This window comes from Lutra lutra, chromosome 7, assembly GCF_902655055.1.
Source record: "Lutra lutra chromosome 7, mLutLut1.2, whole genome shotgun sequence".
NCBI classification, from domain to species: Eukaryota; Metazoa; Chordata; class Mammalia; order Carnivora; family Mustelidae; genus Lutra; species Lutra lutra.
In genome coordinates, this window is record NC_062284.1 from 104,159,208 (window position 1) to 104,176,062 (window position 16,855).

The following is a 16,855-nucleotide window of genomic DNA, read 5'->3' on the forward strand; positions in this document are numbered from 1 at the left end:
CTATATGCAACTTGGAGTTTTTTTAGTTTTTTTTTTTAAATGTGACAAAGGCACATATTCGGCTAAAAATACCCCTCCAAAGTGTCCTCTTGGTTGGAAGAATTTTTTTTTTTTTTTTTTTACTGATGTGATAACAATGCTCTTGGTGGCTTTTTGTAGTCATTTTAATAAGAAAAATTAATAAGCAGCAAATTGCAACAAAAAGGAAGAGGGTTTGTTTAGGTAAATTATAAGTAAGCTTTCCCTTGTGGAAGCCTTTGCTTAATTGGGCTGCAGCTGGTGCTAATTTATTCTCTTCACTGTATCTCATTTTGGTCTTGCATGTGTACTCGTGTGTGTTTGTGTTTTAAACTTCACATAATTTGAGGCTTTCATTTGATGGCATGAGTTTGGATCCAACTGGAACTGCTCACGAGCAGCTTATCCTAAAGAAGAATTTACTTTCTGTGATAGTTGTTTTGCTGCACACCTGGAAGCTACTGATTATAATTGGAGTACAGCTGGGAGGAACTAGGTTGGTGGTTACTGCGTGATCACAGTTGATCTCAATTTCCCATTACGCTGTTCTCTCGGTTCATTCCTTCCCCCATCTGGATCCAGTATGGAAGCCCCTTGTGATGAGCAGGGAGGGAGCTGGGATGAAAGAAGCCCGGATTGGCTGGTAAATACACACCCTGGTTCACTGGGCATGGAAATCAGTGCTTGAGCCTCTATCGACAAAAGGCAGTATTCTGGGCACAGAGTGGAGAGGCGATTGGCTTTTTTAGTTTGAGAAATGAAGAAGACCATCTTGTGCTTACAGTGTTTCTGCTGGGTCTGTTGGACACTGATCACATGCCATTATCATCTAACAAGTGGCATCCATCATGGCCCCATCTCTCTATGGCTCACATGAAAGAGCAATGAACAACGAACTGGTTGATTTTTTTCAGTCTAGGTACAAGGAGCAGATTTCATTTCATTCCTGAATGTTAAGTCAAACTTGCAGCCAAGATTAATCACTTAGGGAAGATTTTTTTTCCTGTTCTCTTTTCCCCACTGATATTTTTACAGAGCCAGTATCTAGCTTGAAAAGGGGGGGGAGTAATTGGACCCCAACGGTCAGCTGTTTTATAAGGCAAAACTGGGGATTTTGAGTTTGAGATATATCAAATCATATTACAAGATACTAATAAGTCATTCTCTCTATAGGAGACAAATGAAGGATCGAAAGTAACTTTGTTTAAAAACGAAGCAGTGTCGAAACTTGAAAACATTATGCTAAGTGAAATATGCCAGATACGAAAGGACAACTATTGTGTTATTCCTTTTATATGAGGGACCCAGAATAGTAGAGTCATGGAGACAAAAAGGGGAGGATGGTGGTTGTCAGGGGCTAGAGGAGGGAGGAATGAGAAGTTTCTGTTTAATGGGTACAGTTTCTATTTTGGATGATGAAAATGTTGTAGAAATGGACAGTATTTCCCATATTGTTTCCCAACAAGAATAAGCAAGGGAAATAAAGGGAGAATAAATTTAACTTGATAAATTCTGCTGATTATTGGCCTAATGCATGGTCCTCTGGCAACATGGGGTTTATTACAGCCTAATCAACATTTAGGTTTAGAGATGATCAGTAGATTTCAAAGTGTTCTTACTCTACTGACCCTCAGAGACTGTAATTACTAAGTTTTGGATGTGCGGTAGCTCAACTTGGTCAGTGCTACTCTGACCTGATTGCAGCCAGCCTCCCCAGCAGCTGCAGAAAGAATTTTCGCAATAGCTCAGCCAAAGGAGAGTGATGGGGAATTCTGTGGGATTAGAGCTGGAATTTGGAACTCCAGCACAGAGGCTGGGAGGTGGCAGATGGACATTTAAGCTATTTGTTACATAAATGTTTCCAAAGCCCAGCTATCTCTTGCATGTGTTACCTTAGCTGGGAATAGGCTTCTTCCTGCAGAGCTAGCAAGTAGACACTTCTGGAAGCACCCCTTTCGTAGCCTCGGGTGGTATCTCCGCAGGTGGGCTGGGAAGAACCCGCAGTCACCACACCCTAGCACAACTCAAAGGTGCAACCACAGAAGTCACTCCCCCTTCCAGGACTGTGCATTTGCTCCCTGGTGAGCCACTGACTGTGCAAAGATAAGGATTCAGAAGATAGATACATTTTATACTTTTCTCCCTGTGATGTATTTAAAATCATGCCCATAACCTGGAAGAAGCTGTTGTTCTTAATTCTTCTTAAGATTTTCCAACTGAGTTTAATAGGTCAAAGTTAATGGAGAGCAAATAATTTACCGTGTCTTTATATCTTGAGTGAAAATTTAATTATGATCCCTTCAGTGCAGTTTCCAGGCATGCTAGGTGTCCCATGGCAGAAACTGTGGCAGCTGCTCTTCGATTTTCTGCATGTATATAAGTAACTTGTTCTAGGGGATAAGGTAAAAGCACCTGAGCCATTCATAGAGTATTCTAAATAGAAGAGCATTTCTTGGGGGTTGGCGGGTGGTGTGTGGTTTAGGGAGGGCTTACAACTCAGAACCGTGTGAGGTATACTGTTCTCTAAAACAATGGGCTTTATCATTGAAACTGTTGTTGACCAAATAATTTTTAAATGATTGATCTACCTAGAGAAGGTGAGAGGGAAATACAGTTGTTTTCTAGCGGTAAGGACAAAACATACGCAAAACTTGGAAATAGGAACAAGGACGACTGTCTACCTTATGTCGCATTGGACCACGTCGGATGGGCCCACCTAAGATCACCTAATTCTCTAGAGGCGCGCTGTGCACCTTCGTTGGACCTGTTACTTATTACTAATTTGTGTATATTAATTTGAAGGAAATGAAAAGCAATGCAAATGATTCTTGTGCGATAGCAATACAAATGGATTTTGCCCACAAAGAAATTATTTCTGCTTGGTAAATAGAAATAACAACCCAGAGGGCTCCGTTTTATTGCCCTGCATAACACGAACCAATTTTGTGAGTAATTCAGTCATTTATTCCCGTGTGGCTTCTATCAGGGATGACAAATACAAATCTAATTCTTCTCTCTTCCTTTGAAACGGTTTTGGTCCTTCGTTAACAAGATAAGAAAATCTTCAGTGTGTGCTCATTTTCTTTCATGTAATGGTCGTGTTTTTGACCTTGTGAAAATTATACGTCAACAACGATCTGCTTCTCAAAGAGAGAGAAGGCAAGTAACCAAAGGTTAACTGATAATGCAGGTCAGAGGCCACAGTTTTCGGCAAACATCAGAGACCAAAAAGTGAGTTTCCACGAAACACCAACGTGGCTTGTTTTTCAAGATGCCAAAGTCCAGGTGGTTTTAAAATTGCCAGCACTCTGGCCCAAGCACGGAACTGAGACAGTCTAAGTATAGTATCAGAGGAAAGGATGGTTGTGTGGGCAGCAGAAGGGGGGGTAGGGTGTGGGGAGGGAAAACAAAGCGAAAAGACCCTTCTGTCCAGAATTACTTTACTACTTTATCCAGAATGTGAAGGACCTGTTTGCTAAGAGTTACAAATGCAAACCCAAAAACGTATGAGCTATGCTGTATGCTCTCAAAAACTGGAGACTGTTAATAAAAATTCGGCTTCAAATATAAGGAAAGTCAACTTTTTATATTTAAAGCGGGGCAGGGAACGATCAATACTCCTTCTGTCTTGGAGGGCCATGATGAGAGGCATCACTGCGTGCTTTCTGGTTGTGAAAGGCAGAGCTCCCTGTGCCTGAACCCAAGGGGAAGATAAAAATGAAGAGAAATAAAATGGTCTGTGTCATCAAGTACAGCAAATAGCTTTCTCGTAGCTTCTCTAGAGGGAGGAAGCGTGTGGCCCCTGAGGGACTTAGGGAAATTTATGGGATGAGGGGTCAGATTCCAAAAGAGAACAATCCTAATACTGCAAAGGCAGAACCTTCCATAAAGAGAATAGTCCTGAAGAAAAATTGTGTCCAGTATTTGATTTACAGTGTTTTCCTGCTATTCCAGAATTGCCCTCAGTCCCCTCGGCCTTTCAGTAGACACCTGTTAAGTTCAGCAAAGGTCTTGTGTAAGGCAGGCTTTGGGCATTGAAGAAAGTGGGGCTGAGCTTACACGTGAGAAGTAGTGAGAAGAGAGGACAGTAGCCACCAGAGTTGGGATGGCCAGCAGGAGGAACTCAGCCTGAGAGGTAACAGAGAAAAGTCACCCCTCTCCTCTCTACCCAGCTCCCAAGAAACTTTAGAAATGGGGACACACACTGGATTCCCTACATTTATTTGAATTTGAAAGGGGGCTCAATTCATTTTTCTTACTTAAGAGAGAATGAAGCCAGAATCCTAGAGAATTCGAGAATTGAGGGTGTATAAATATACCTTAAAGGTCTAGAGTGAAATGGGGCATGCAAGGGGATTGAAGTCATCAAACCCTACCCCATTACTGTCTTGGGAATTGGAGAGTCTAGCATGTTCTTGCTAGTTCAGAGCAAGGGCCGAACGGGTTTGGGGGGAGCTGGCTCTTTAGGAAAAAGAATACCAAATTACTATGGGATGACAAAACACAGGGCCTGAGAAGGGGCTCCTCCACGAAAAGCCCCGGAGCTGAGGCTCTGCCTATGTTACAACAGCCTCTGGACTCCAAGGCCTGTCAGAGCAGGATTTGAGGAAATGAAGGAGATATCCTCTCTCTCGAGTCAACAGTCTATTTAGGAAAGGAAAGCTTGAGCCCTATCAGAGCAGTTCAAACACAGGGTTTATGATGGAAGGTGCTGGAGCCAGGTGCCTGTGCCAGAGCAGTGATTACTTTGGCTGATGCGGTGTTGCTCTAGAGATAATTTGCTTGAAATAAGAAAAGGCTTTGCCCCACCAGCACTGGCACCATAACCAGCCCTCGGAAGAAGGCTGATTAAAAAGCCAGGCACCAGATGGCCCTCTCGAAGAGAGGTCACCCAATAGCCACCACCCAGAGTCAGGGTTTTCCAGGTAATGTCTGGATGAGCCCTCTCCCTTCTCCTCAGCTTTTAAAGCAGATTTGAGGATTTAGTGGTAATCTGTTTGTTTTCATCATTGGCCTGAAACCCATTAGCTTGGGTGGTCCTAAATCTGTCTTGTTAAAATTCTGCATTTATCTTTTTCCTTGTATCCATAATAGATTTTAGGGGTGTTTTCTTTGTTTTGTTTTGTTTTTTAAATTTACTTGTAGTTGGAAGAAAATATGGTGCTGGCAGCAATCTAAAAGGGAATAAAAGGCATCCCCACAGCTTTTGGGGGAATAAATGCCTGGAAACATTTCAGATTTAGAAATTATATTGTTCGATTTTATAAAACTAATGAAAAATCCTAATGCATATAGAAACATATATAGAAACATATCTGATGATATCTATTTTCCAGAGCTCATTTAGACACTGGATTTCTTAAGATCTGCATACACATCCCACAAGGTATGTAGAGTGAGTATTATTTTCCCTTTCCCTCCTCTTTCCCCACCCAGCAACCCACCCGCTGTCCTCCCCCCTGCAATGCAATGGTACTAACCCTGAAATCAAGCCCAGTGCAGCAGATCCTGAAGCTGGCATAGCAGGCACGGGGGCAACTCAGACGGGACCTCAGGTTTCCTGACTCTCACTTATTCCAGTCATGTTTCCCGTTGTATCCCTAAATAAATTTCTTTCACTAATTAACTGTAGTTTCTCTTGTGCCGTTATTCCTTACCCCTGTTTGAAGTATGGTTCTGGTGGCTCTACAGTGACTATATCCTAGGATTGGATATACCAGGAGCCAAGAATATCCGTGTTGGGCCTCACAGGGGAAACGGGTGAATGAATGAATGTATGAATGAACATACTGAAGGAAAGGACTGTGGTGAAGGATGGACATGCTGACACCTGTCTTTCTCAGGACACAGGGAGCATCTCCCTGCTTCTGGAGAGCTCTGTCCATTGTACTCTCAACACTCCTTTCTGGTTTTCTTCCTGTTGCATCTGGCCACTCCTTTTGTCTTCTGTATGGGCCCATCCTTATCCGCCAAGCCCCTAACTGTGGGAACTCCTCCAAGCTAGTCTTGGGCCTCATTTCTTTTCCTGCTCTCTCTCCCTCAATGAGTTCAACCATGCCCTCTCCAAATGTCATCTATAGGCCAATAACTCCCAAATCCATTTCTACCCCAGACCTCTCTCAGGTCTGACCCTGAAGTCCAACCATGCATTTAATATTTTGACTAGGATGTCTCAAATTCCCAACCCACCCCAGAGAGAACTCATGATCTTCTCTGCTCCCCACAACTGGATTTCCTGCAAGGCTTCTTATCTACCACACCTCCCAGTGCACAAGTTGGGAATCTGCAAGTCAGCCTTGGAACCCCTCTCTCTATCACCCTCTAGAACCTATGCACCTCCAAGTCCTACTGATTTGGCTTGCTGAGTACCTGGTGGGCTTGACAGCTTCTCTCCACTCCATCAGCACCTCTCCAGTCTAAGCTTCTGTCATTCCTCTCTGGATCTATAATATGTAGCCTCCACCTGTCCCCCCGAGGTCTACCCCTACTCTTCTTACACTCATGCTTTACACCAGAGGCTCTTCTCATGGCTCATTCAGTCCACCATGCATCACTGCTCCACCCCTCACTCCGTGCTGTGGCCACGTTGGCTGTTAGTTCCCTTAGTCCCCTTCATGAAGCCATGCTCCCCGTTCCACTCCTTCTTCCTCCTCTCTGCCCCCACAAGCCTCCACTATGACAAGGCCTTTGTTCCTGGTGTTCTCTATGCCTGGGAACGAGCTCACGCCTAACCCACATGCACATGTACAACTGCCTGGTTACCGCCTACTTACCTTTCTCGCCTCATCTCCAGTATCACGTCCTCAAACCCGGGCGATATTCCTCTGCTAGACACAAAGAATTATGTTCCGGGTATTGCCCCTCAGATTGGTGATCACACTCCTTCTTTCAGTCAACGACCCCTTACCTCTACTTTGTGCCAGGCACTGTTCTAGTCACTTGAGATCCCACCAGGGAGTGAGACAGACAAAAATCCCCACTCTCATCCGGTGGGAAAGACATCTTATGAATAACTGTAAGTTCATTTCAGCCCACACTGCGTGCGCTCAGGCAGAGCTAGGGCTGTGTCTGTTTTTGCTGACAGGCATCATCAGCCCTCAGGACAGAGCCCGCTCCTGCCAGGTTCTCAAACATTTGGAAAATTAATGGATATTTACATTTGGAAATTAACAAATGAACGAATCGATGTAATTTTAATAGGGCATTCAGTTTGTATTGAATTTGTGATATTTTTAATACTTAATAAATATTGTGATACACGATCAGAAAATGAAGTGCATGTGTAATCGCCAGGACAGTCTTTCTCCCGGTTACCCACGAACCTTTAGAAGATGTGAACAGCCATTCCCTTCTCCCCTGGTGGTCGAGAAGGGACTTCTGAAGAGCTGGCCGAGCTTTGCTGCCATCTTTTGACCAAAGTTAGTACCACAGAGATGAAAACCACATCCCAGGGTATTTCAGGTTCTGAGGCACCAATAAAAAGTCACACCACTGCATTCTCTTTCTGTCTAAAAATCCAAGAACATTGCCAGTGAAGAGGAAATCACACCACACCCAGTGCCTCTTATAGCTTTGTTTATTTATGTGTTTGTTTGCATAGCTATCTCCTACCTCCCCTCCTCCCTTCACATCCCACATTCCTCACCATGGTAAGTGCTTCAAAAGTGTGTGTGTGTGTGCGTGTGTGTGTGTGTGTGTGTGTGTGTTGTGAATATACACGTGAACGGTAAACAAACAACCGTTTACATCAGAATTGGTGGGGCACAGACACTCAATAAATATTGGCTATATTTCAGGGCGCCTGGGTGGCTCAGTGGGTTAAGCCTCTGCCTTCAGCTCAGGTCATGATCCCAGGGTCCTGGGATCGAGCCCCGCATCAGGCTCTCTGATCAGCAGGGAGCCTGCTTCCCTTCCTCTATCTGCCTGCCTCACTGCCTACTTGTGATCTCTGTCTGTCAAATAAATAAATAAAATCTTAAAACACACACACACACACACACACACACACATTTATATATCGCCTTCCATTTCTATAGGTTACAAGTCCAACATGGGTCTCCCTGGGCTAAAATCAAGGTGTTCTAAGGACTGCCTTCCTTCTGAAGGCAGTAGCGGAAGAGTCTATCTCCTTGCCTTTAAAAAAAAGAAAATATATTGGCTATATTTTTATTAACATTATTATTATTATAAAGATCCTTCCCCTTCAAAGCAGATGAGCTAAAGAAGGCTTCTTCTCTGCTGTGAATTCTTCCATGCATGAGGACACTCACCCCAAACTCAGTGTACTCAGTGTAACATTTTTCCGTCTTTCCTGCTCTCCCATTTTCTCTCTCTCTCTCTCTCTCTCTGTCCTGAAAAGCCTATTAAAACTTCTGTTGCTATCTCAACCCTTTAAACTGACTATATATATTAACATTATATATTATACACTTAATATAGTATATATTTTATATATTACTTAATATCATTTACATTTAAACTTTATATAATATGTAGATATATATAATTCAAGTGCTTCATATTTTGTCTCTCCAATAAAAAGAGAAACCTCTGGTTGTAAAGGAATTGCATTTTACACTTGGGAGCTCCCACAATACTGAAGAAAGCATTAGGGACTATATTAAGGGCTCTTTTCTGAAATGAAGGATGTCAAGGAATACTTTGTTTTGCTCTGATATATTTCGTGTCAAGACTGTAGTAAGAATGTTATGACAGGTTCTCAGAAAGCTAAGCCATCACATTTTTAAATTACATGTCTAAGATTCTATTCCTGTGGAAATTTTACAAATTTGAAAATATGTCTTCTTTGAAATAGCTAGGGAGCCTCTGCATGTTTGAAGCTGGAGAATAGAAACTAGAAACCAAGGATCAGTCCAGAGTTCACCTCTTTCAGCAAAGAAAGGCAGAGAAATGACAAATTTTGGATTGTCCCCTAAGGAAAAGTTAAGAAGGACATCGTGCATAGATATTTGAGCAGGAGGTAGATTAGTTAAAGGAAGAGATATTCCTTGGAGTCTCTGAAGGACATCTGTAGTGGAACTGGTTTCAGGGAAGCCAAGTTTTTGGATAATCCAGGAAAACAAAAACCATGACGTGAAAAGCTTTGTTTGTCAGCTTGACGTTAGCCCCGGGAGCCTGACGGGGCAGCGACAGCGGATGAGGGATGGGGGATGGATCATTTCCTTTCACAGACATGCCTTGTACATGGTCGTGCGTCAACAGGTGTCTACTGAATTAAAGACGACCTTGATTAGCCAAGTCCTCACCTTTCTTTACTCTTCACTTTACTCTTTACTCCTGGTGATTTAATAACATTTAATAACACCCAACTTTAAACGTCTAATTTTAAACAGTCAGTTCTGAACAGGGATATCAAGAAAAATAATGTTTTGAAGTATAGACAGCTGTGCAACTGAGAAAACGATGAAGTTGGAGAATAGAAATTGGAACGACATTGTTTTTGAAGCTACATCCCATGTGCTTTCCACTAATTTTACTAGAGTCATTGCTCATTTCCATTTTTGCATGGAGACATTCCAAACCTGGATGCTGTCTGTGGTCCTTAACATGGGTGGCCTGGTTCACCAGAGATGGAACAGCTTGGCTTTGGGGAGAATTTTCCCCGTCCCAGTTGAACACATTCTCTAAACCCCCCGGAGCATTTCTGACCGCTTTGTTTTCCCTGACCCTCGCCTGAAATAAGATACCTGCCAGCAATTTCCTGTGCTGACAGATTAGGAACAAAGCCTCTGAGCTCAAGGGCAAATAGGAGAACTGGCGGGATCAGGCTGGTCATCTAGGAAGACTATGGCCACAGAGCACCTGCTGAAGATATCACCTGGTTATTTAAAAACCTTGATGTAGTTCAATGAGCCAAATGGGAGGTCTCTGCAGAAGATAAGGAACTATTCATTTCTCTCAGGTTTAACTTTTCAGAAGAGGACCCCTCTATTTTGCGAGCACTAAATCCTCCTGGTGACTTTGGTGAAAAAGACATGAACAAACTGATGAAGCAAATGTGTTTCAGATGGGAAGTAATGGCTCTTGGAATGGAATTCCTGGTAAACATCTGGTGTCCTTTTATCCTGAATGAACATCTGTCTCCTTTAGTTAATAGACTACACCTGTTGACCAACAAAACCTCTTGCTACGCATGAATGAGGGTGAAAATACTGAGGTTGAGGTCCCACCCCTAGAGACAGATCCTGATAGGATCTTTTGGGTTTGGCCTGGGCTTAAGGAATAATTTTTTAAAGCTCCCAGGTGATTTTAATATTCAGCCAAGACTGAGAACCCCAGTGTAAGCTGAAGGAGACTTTGATGGATTGGGGGATAGAGTTTACTCATGGAACACAAATTAAAACAAGCTAAATAGAGATATGAATTGTTTATAGAATTTTTGTCATGTCTGAAAGATTTTTAAGTGATTGTGTTTACATTAAATTTTTAAATTATTTTTATCAGTTTAGACAACTTTATATTGGATTTCGGGAGCTCTTATCAATATTACAAACACATCATGAGGTAGATGATCTCTTGTCCATTGTGTCCGTGATGTGCAATTATTACTGAATAAAAATAAGGTGAGTCTACATATCACTCACATACCTATGTAAGCCGTCCTTTCAGACTCTGCCTCAGGGGACAGCCCTATAATGGACTGCCTGCTTTTGAGGGCAGTCTGGGGTGACATTTTACACTTTATTTTTCCTATTTTATAACTAGCTTATATAGACTATTTTTTAAAGCATTAGATAAATACAACCAGGGTGACTGGGTGAGAACCTTGGTCTTTGTACAGCAGGAGGCAATATAACTTATACGAGTAGAAATATGGTTCTAGAAAAACCTATTAAGTAATCCGTGCTAGTCAAAGACTGCCTGAATTAAAGAATGTCTGAACTGTGGTGCCAATAAACAATCCTCATGTAAACAACACCAAGCTCTGGTATTTTCAATTGTCTTTACAACATTGGTTTAATGACTATTAAGGCATGACCACAGAACGAACAGGAAAAAGTAATGCTGAACGGTAGTCCCAACCTAATGCCAACACATAGATCCATAACCACATGCCACATACCAACTATACCTGAAAACTCTTAAAACTGTACAAAATGAGCTTTTTAAAAACCTGGCTGCCACTGCCTCCAGCAATTAAATACCATGAATCTGTGATTCTGACCTGTGTCTTCTCGATAATTTTAAACCTGAATCATGTGTGAGTCTGCATGCTTGCATACGCGTATGCTGTCTGAGCCATGGAGAGGAGGGCAAACAGAGGCACTGTCACTCTCAGTCATCAATTAGCCCAGTGATTCCTCAAATTTTGATGGTCTCATGAGTCACTCTGAGACCTTGTTGAAACGCAGGCCCAGATGACCTTTGCCCACTCCCACTTCCATCAGATGCACGGAGTGAAAGGCTACACAGTTCACCGATGTCATCTGCTTCCCTCAGAGAACCTCACCTGCCACTTGTCTTCTTCTCAGGATGGGTTCTCAACCTGTTGTTCAAAAGTGTCAACTGTGGACCAGTGGCGTCAGTCCCAGGATCATCGGATAGGCTTTAAAGAAATGCAGAATCATGCCACACTCCAGAACTACTGAATCAAAATCTGCATTTCAAGAAGGTCTCCGAGTAACTCATGAGAACGTTAAAGTTCTTATTTGCTGTCCTCCACGGGCTGGTATGGTCAGGGCTATTGAAGTTTACACCTCTCTTCTCATTCCTTGGGAATAGAAATCCTGATGCCCTAGCTTAAAATTGATGCTACTGACAGAGGGAAAAAAGAGGATGGAAGAGTCTGGTACGTGACATTGATACTATTCCCAACTACAGCTAAGAACAGAGGAAGCATAACCACACATGGCCTTTCACATCCGAAACAAATGGAAAAGCAATAGAGCAGATCACAAACTTCCCAAGGCAGTCAGTGTTCTTATTATATTTAAAAATTATTATTATTATTATTATTATTATTATTTTAATAAGGATCTTCCTTGATTTTGTTTTAGGGCTATCATCAAATGATATACCAAGGCCAAACAGTGCCAGTGGGCAGACACCAGTTCTGTGCCTGCCAAGCATTTTGGTGATTAATGTTCTTGGCCCAGAGAAAACAACATCCTCTCTCCAAATTAAGAATTTTTTTTTTTTTTTTTTGCATACAGTTTTGGAAGCAAGGCCTAAAATTCTGTGACCGTTTTGTCTGTTCTAGCCTAATCATCAGATTCACAGTTAGTGTAGGATTTATTTTTACAACCAAGGAGAAGTAGTAGAGTTCATCTATTATGATCTTTCTTCTTTCTTTCTTTTCTCCTTTATTTCTTGTAAGTTTACTAATTATATTTCATTGATTTAATTTTTTAAAAGGTTCATTTATTTATTTGAGAGAGAGAGCAGGGGGCAGGGGCAGAGAGGGTCTGAAGCAGACTCCCTGAATCAAAACTCTTTTGTCTTGTATTTCCAGCCACTTCTGCCCTCCCCATTTATAGAATGTGTTCTTTTTTCTGCTAATACAGAAATAATATTGAGGGTCAGGATTAACGGAAGTTTGTATTTCCAGTCCATTAACTGTGGACTATGCTGAGGGTAGATGAAGTTTTAAACTAGAAAGAACGTGTAAATACCAAGCAGTATAATTTAAAACTAGCTGGTGCTGTAGGTAAATGTTCAATATAGTCGATCCAATGGTAGATAGTGGCCCACATCCCTTTGGTCTCTGTCCTCTGAAAAAAGGTGGATTTGTCTTTTGCTGTAGGCTGTCTGAGCAACCCCGGAAGACCGGAACAGTTTGAGATGATGTCAGAGGGATACATCATGGTAGAATGCAATGTTTCATAGTTCATGGTCTCTCAGGGCCTGCTCATCTTGTGGACCCCCAGTTACTCCCTTTAAAACCCTCACTAATAGATCCTTCTTAATGTTCCAATCATTACCACCTTTCTCATCCATATGTAATACATAGACATCAACACGAGCAAGCCATATCTAAGATCTGAAAGCCCATAGCTTTTTCTTGTCCTTGAGTTATGGTACTTTGCTAGAGTAAATCTTGTCCTTGAGTTATGGCACTTTAATGTTTGCCAGACAAAACAAATTCTAGCCCAAGAGCTAATAGAAGGTCGTTGCTACTAGCTAAGAGTTTACATAAAAATACACAGTAATATGAGACTTCTTGTGTTGAGAGTTGTGGGAAAGTCAACCAAAATACTTTCTACTTAGCCCATCGAACAGGACTTTCACCTGTCTTCCATCAGAGTCTTTATGGTGGCTGAGTAGTTGGTCACAGCCTTCCATAACCCTTCTGAGTTAATTGGGCAGTGCTCAGTGAACTAAACTTGGCCATAGTCATGTTCTTTTGAATTCATATCCTCATGTACTCACAAATCACTAATACTTAATAATGTCTAACAATATGGTGAGGACAGCTAGGGCTCCAGGTTGTAGCCACTAGTTAGGGATCTTATGGACCACTCTCAATTCACTTCCTTTGGTATATTCCTTATTATACCATTTCTATCTAATCAGTACTATTTTTTGAGCTTCCCCTATATATCTTTCAAATGTTATCCAAGACAGTTTTGAATTTCTAATCTTAGAATTATTTTTGATGTCCTTCTATTGGAGATGCCATCTGAACCAGTGATCAATAGCAGACCCTTAATAGTCTTCCAAAGGGGGAGTACTAGGTAGCTGCTTTAGGAATCATCAAGTTCTACAGTCCCACGGCTAATGCTCCTCTAGATTTGTTAGAGTCTTGAATCTCAATAGGTCTCTGTTACGGAAACTATCAGTTTGATAAAATCCATAAGCTCATAAGGACCCAGTAGTGGCATTTGCTACTTTTCTCCTCACTTAAAAGCAGTATTCCAATGTGAAATTTGGCAACGAGATCCCCAAAATACGCCTAGGTATGAGATGACTTCTTCAGTATCCAAATAACTCTGTCAGCCCATTTGCTCCCATCTCAGGATGAAATTAGAAATGTTCTCAGCGGGGCACCTGGGTGGCTCAGTGGGTTAAGCCGCTGCCTTCGGCTCAGGTCATGATCCCAGGTCCTGGGTTCGAGCCCCGCATCGGGCTTTCTGCTCAGCAGGGAGCCTGCTTCCTCCTCTCTCTCTGCCTGCCTCTCTGCTTACTTGTGATTTCTCTCTGTCAAATAAATAAAATCTTAAAAAAAAAAAAAGAAATGTTCTCAGCTTATTTTTCTAGGTAGGATATGCTTAATATGCTTAGGACTTTTATAAGTCCTTATATTTAGGTATATTCATCAGCCAAAAAGATGGCATCATATTTCCTATTTCCTTCTACAAATAAGAATGTTCTTAATTATCACCCATTTTAAAAGTATGGTTAATCTTAAATTATTTCAAAATAAGAATTTATTACTAAAAAAAAGATTGTGGTTACCTTGAGCAGATTTCTTCTTACTTAGTTATTAGCAAAAATAGAATAAATATAATCCTAAGACAGCCCAGTAAAAGTATACTGTGTTCTGTTCCACGTAAAAGCAAATGGTTCCTTCTTGTCCTCTATCTTAGGGTAGAAAAGAAGGCATCATGAAGGCAATATAAAGTTTAATCGTTGCATTCTGTTCTTCTCCAGCTTGCTGAACTTTCTTTACTACAATGATGGAGCTCATCTTGCAGTCATATGTCCCGCTTACTGTTTTCATGGCCAAATTGAACAAATGCGTGAAGTTAGTGTCCACTAAAGCCTATACAATTGCGGTTTTTTAAATTAAAAGTGCTATGTCCTATTGTTTCTTGAAAGCCTGCACTATTTAAAATTTACCACACCACTCAGTTTTGGCAAATCCAGAGACTCCCAGTTAGCCCGGCCAATTAAAACGGGGGGAAAAAAACACATTTTCTGTACCGGAGTCACTTGGATGAAAGCTAAGTAGCTTCTCCTCCATTACATTCATTTTAATCAAACAGGTAGACATTGAAGTAATCACCACTTATCAACAGAATCTTGTGAGCAGTATTATTTTTATTGACTTTTGCCTCTTCTTTGTGGCATCCCCAAATTCCAAAAAATAGGGTAACTTTAAACCCTTCTCCACATACTTGGGGATTTCTTGGCCATGAGTCTGTGTCCACAAGTCCCATTTATGCTGCTTTAGCTCCCTCTATTGGCTCAGTGATCTTCACCAGAGCAGCAAACAACAGTCAGGGTCTGTCTAGTTTTATACTCCTTTAAGCTTTGCACTATTTTAAGTTAGTGGACCAGATCCAGAGGTCTGCACACATACTGCACACAGATTTCTTCCTGTTACACATCTTGTGTCCTTAGGTATCCATCCACCCAACATGGATACCATCTCAATTCCTTCCTGTCTACTGGGTCTGGAGCAATGTTATTACTCCTGTCTCTGTCTCTGATTGGTGAAGTGACTCCATGAACAGATGTCAATACCAAATTTGGAATGATGAAAAAACCAGACTCAGGTATCATTTGAATAAATCAAATAGTGTTGCAGTCAAGATAAACAATGGACATATCTAGGGCCAGTGGAGGTACCAGTTTTCAGGTCCCCAAGTCCTCACAAAGGGGAGTATGGAGTTGGGCTCGAAATATCCTTGTGACTGAGCACCCTGGGAGGATGAAATATCTTCCTCCAGTTTCATGATACTGGAGGATCCTGTACACTAACAATTCTGCAATAGGCCAGCAACCCCTTCTCTGGGTCTGATGTAGTGTAACAATCTCAGTAACAAGCAGCATATGCGTAACTACAGAGCACAGCGTGCTATGACACGCTCAGGCATGAACCTGGCTTCCAGTCTCTCACAGCTCATGTCTAGTTTCCCTCAAACTACAAACCACAGCCAGCGATGGTCGCTCAGGTATCTCCGAATCATATGAAGAGCCCCTTTGGTTAGCCATGGGATCTACTTTACAATGTGCAGAGACTTCTACTTGGAAAAGTCCTGCACCCTCTCCTGTTTTCTGTTCTCAGCCTTATCGCCTCTACCTCATGGAATTGGGCATAACTGGCTTGTCAGGACAGCCCAGGGGGCCTTCTCTCTAAGCTTGTAGAGATGCCCACTATCTACCACAAGGGCTTTTGGCCAATTCAGAAAGGGCCTTTAGAGCTCTCAGTTATATGGGCAGACCCTCTGTGGCTCACATTTGCTTTTCTTTCCCCTTTGTCCTGTGGGTCATAATACAATGTTAGATAAGTTCTATATGGTGTGTGATGTAAAGATTGCCCCTGCAGTGGTCCCTGTATCCCCAGGGAGGACAGGGTTGTATGAGCCATTGTACTTGAACTCAAGGGAAGAGAAGTTTTTAAAACCTCTTAGAAAGAAGACATATCTCCTGCATCGAGTACAATAGTGATATGACTTTGGGCAAAAGATTTAACCTCTTTACACCTTAGTTTCATTTCTAAAATAAAGATAAAAGGGACATGTGCATGGCTCAGTCAGTTGAACATCTGACTCTTGATTTTGGTTCAAGTCATGATCTCAGGGTCATGAGATGGAGCCTCACGTGCGGCTCCATGTGGAGAGGAGTCTGCTCAAGATTCTCTCTCTTTCTCTCTCCTTCTGCCCCTCCCACTCATGCTCTCTCTCTCTCAAATAAACAATAAAATAAAATAAAGATAACAGATTTCAAATCTGTGTGAGGATCAAGCAAGAGACTGTTTGAAACACTGAAACTTAGAAAGTACTTGGAAAATGGCAGCTACTTGATCAACGTCACCATCATCATCACCAAGTCTGGTTCCAGCAGAGCCAGGAGAACTCACTTGGCTACTTTACAGAAATCTTGCAATCTGGCTTTCCCCCATACGTGTGAGTGGAAGAACAGAATGTTAAAC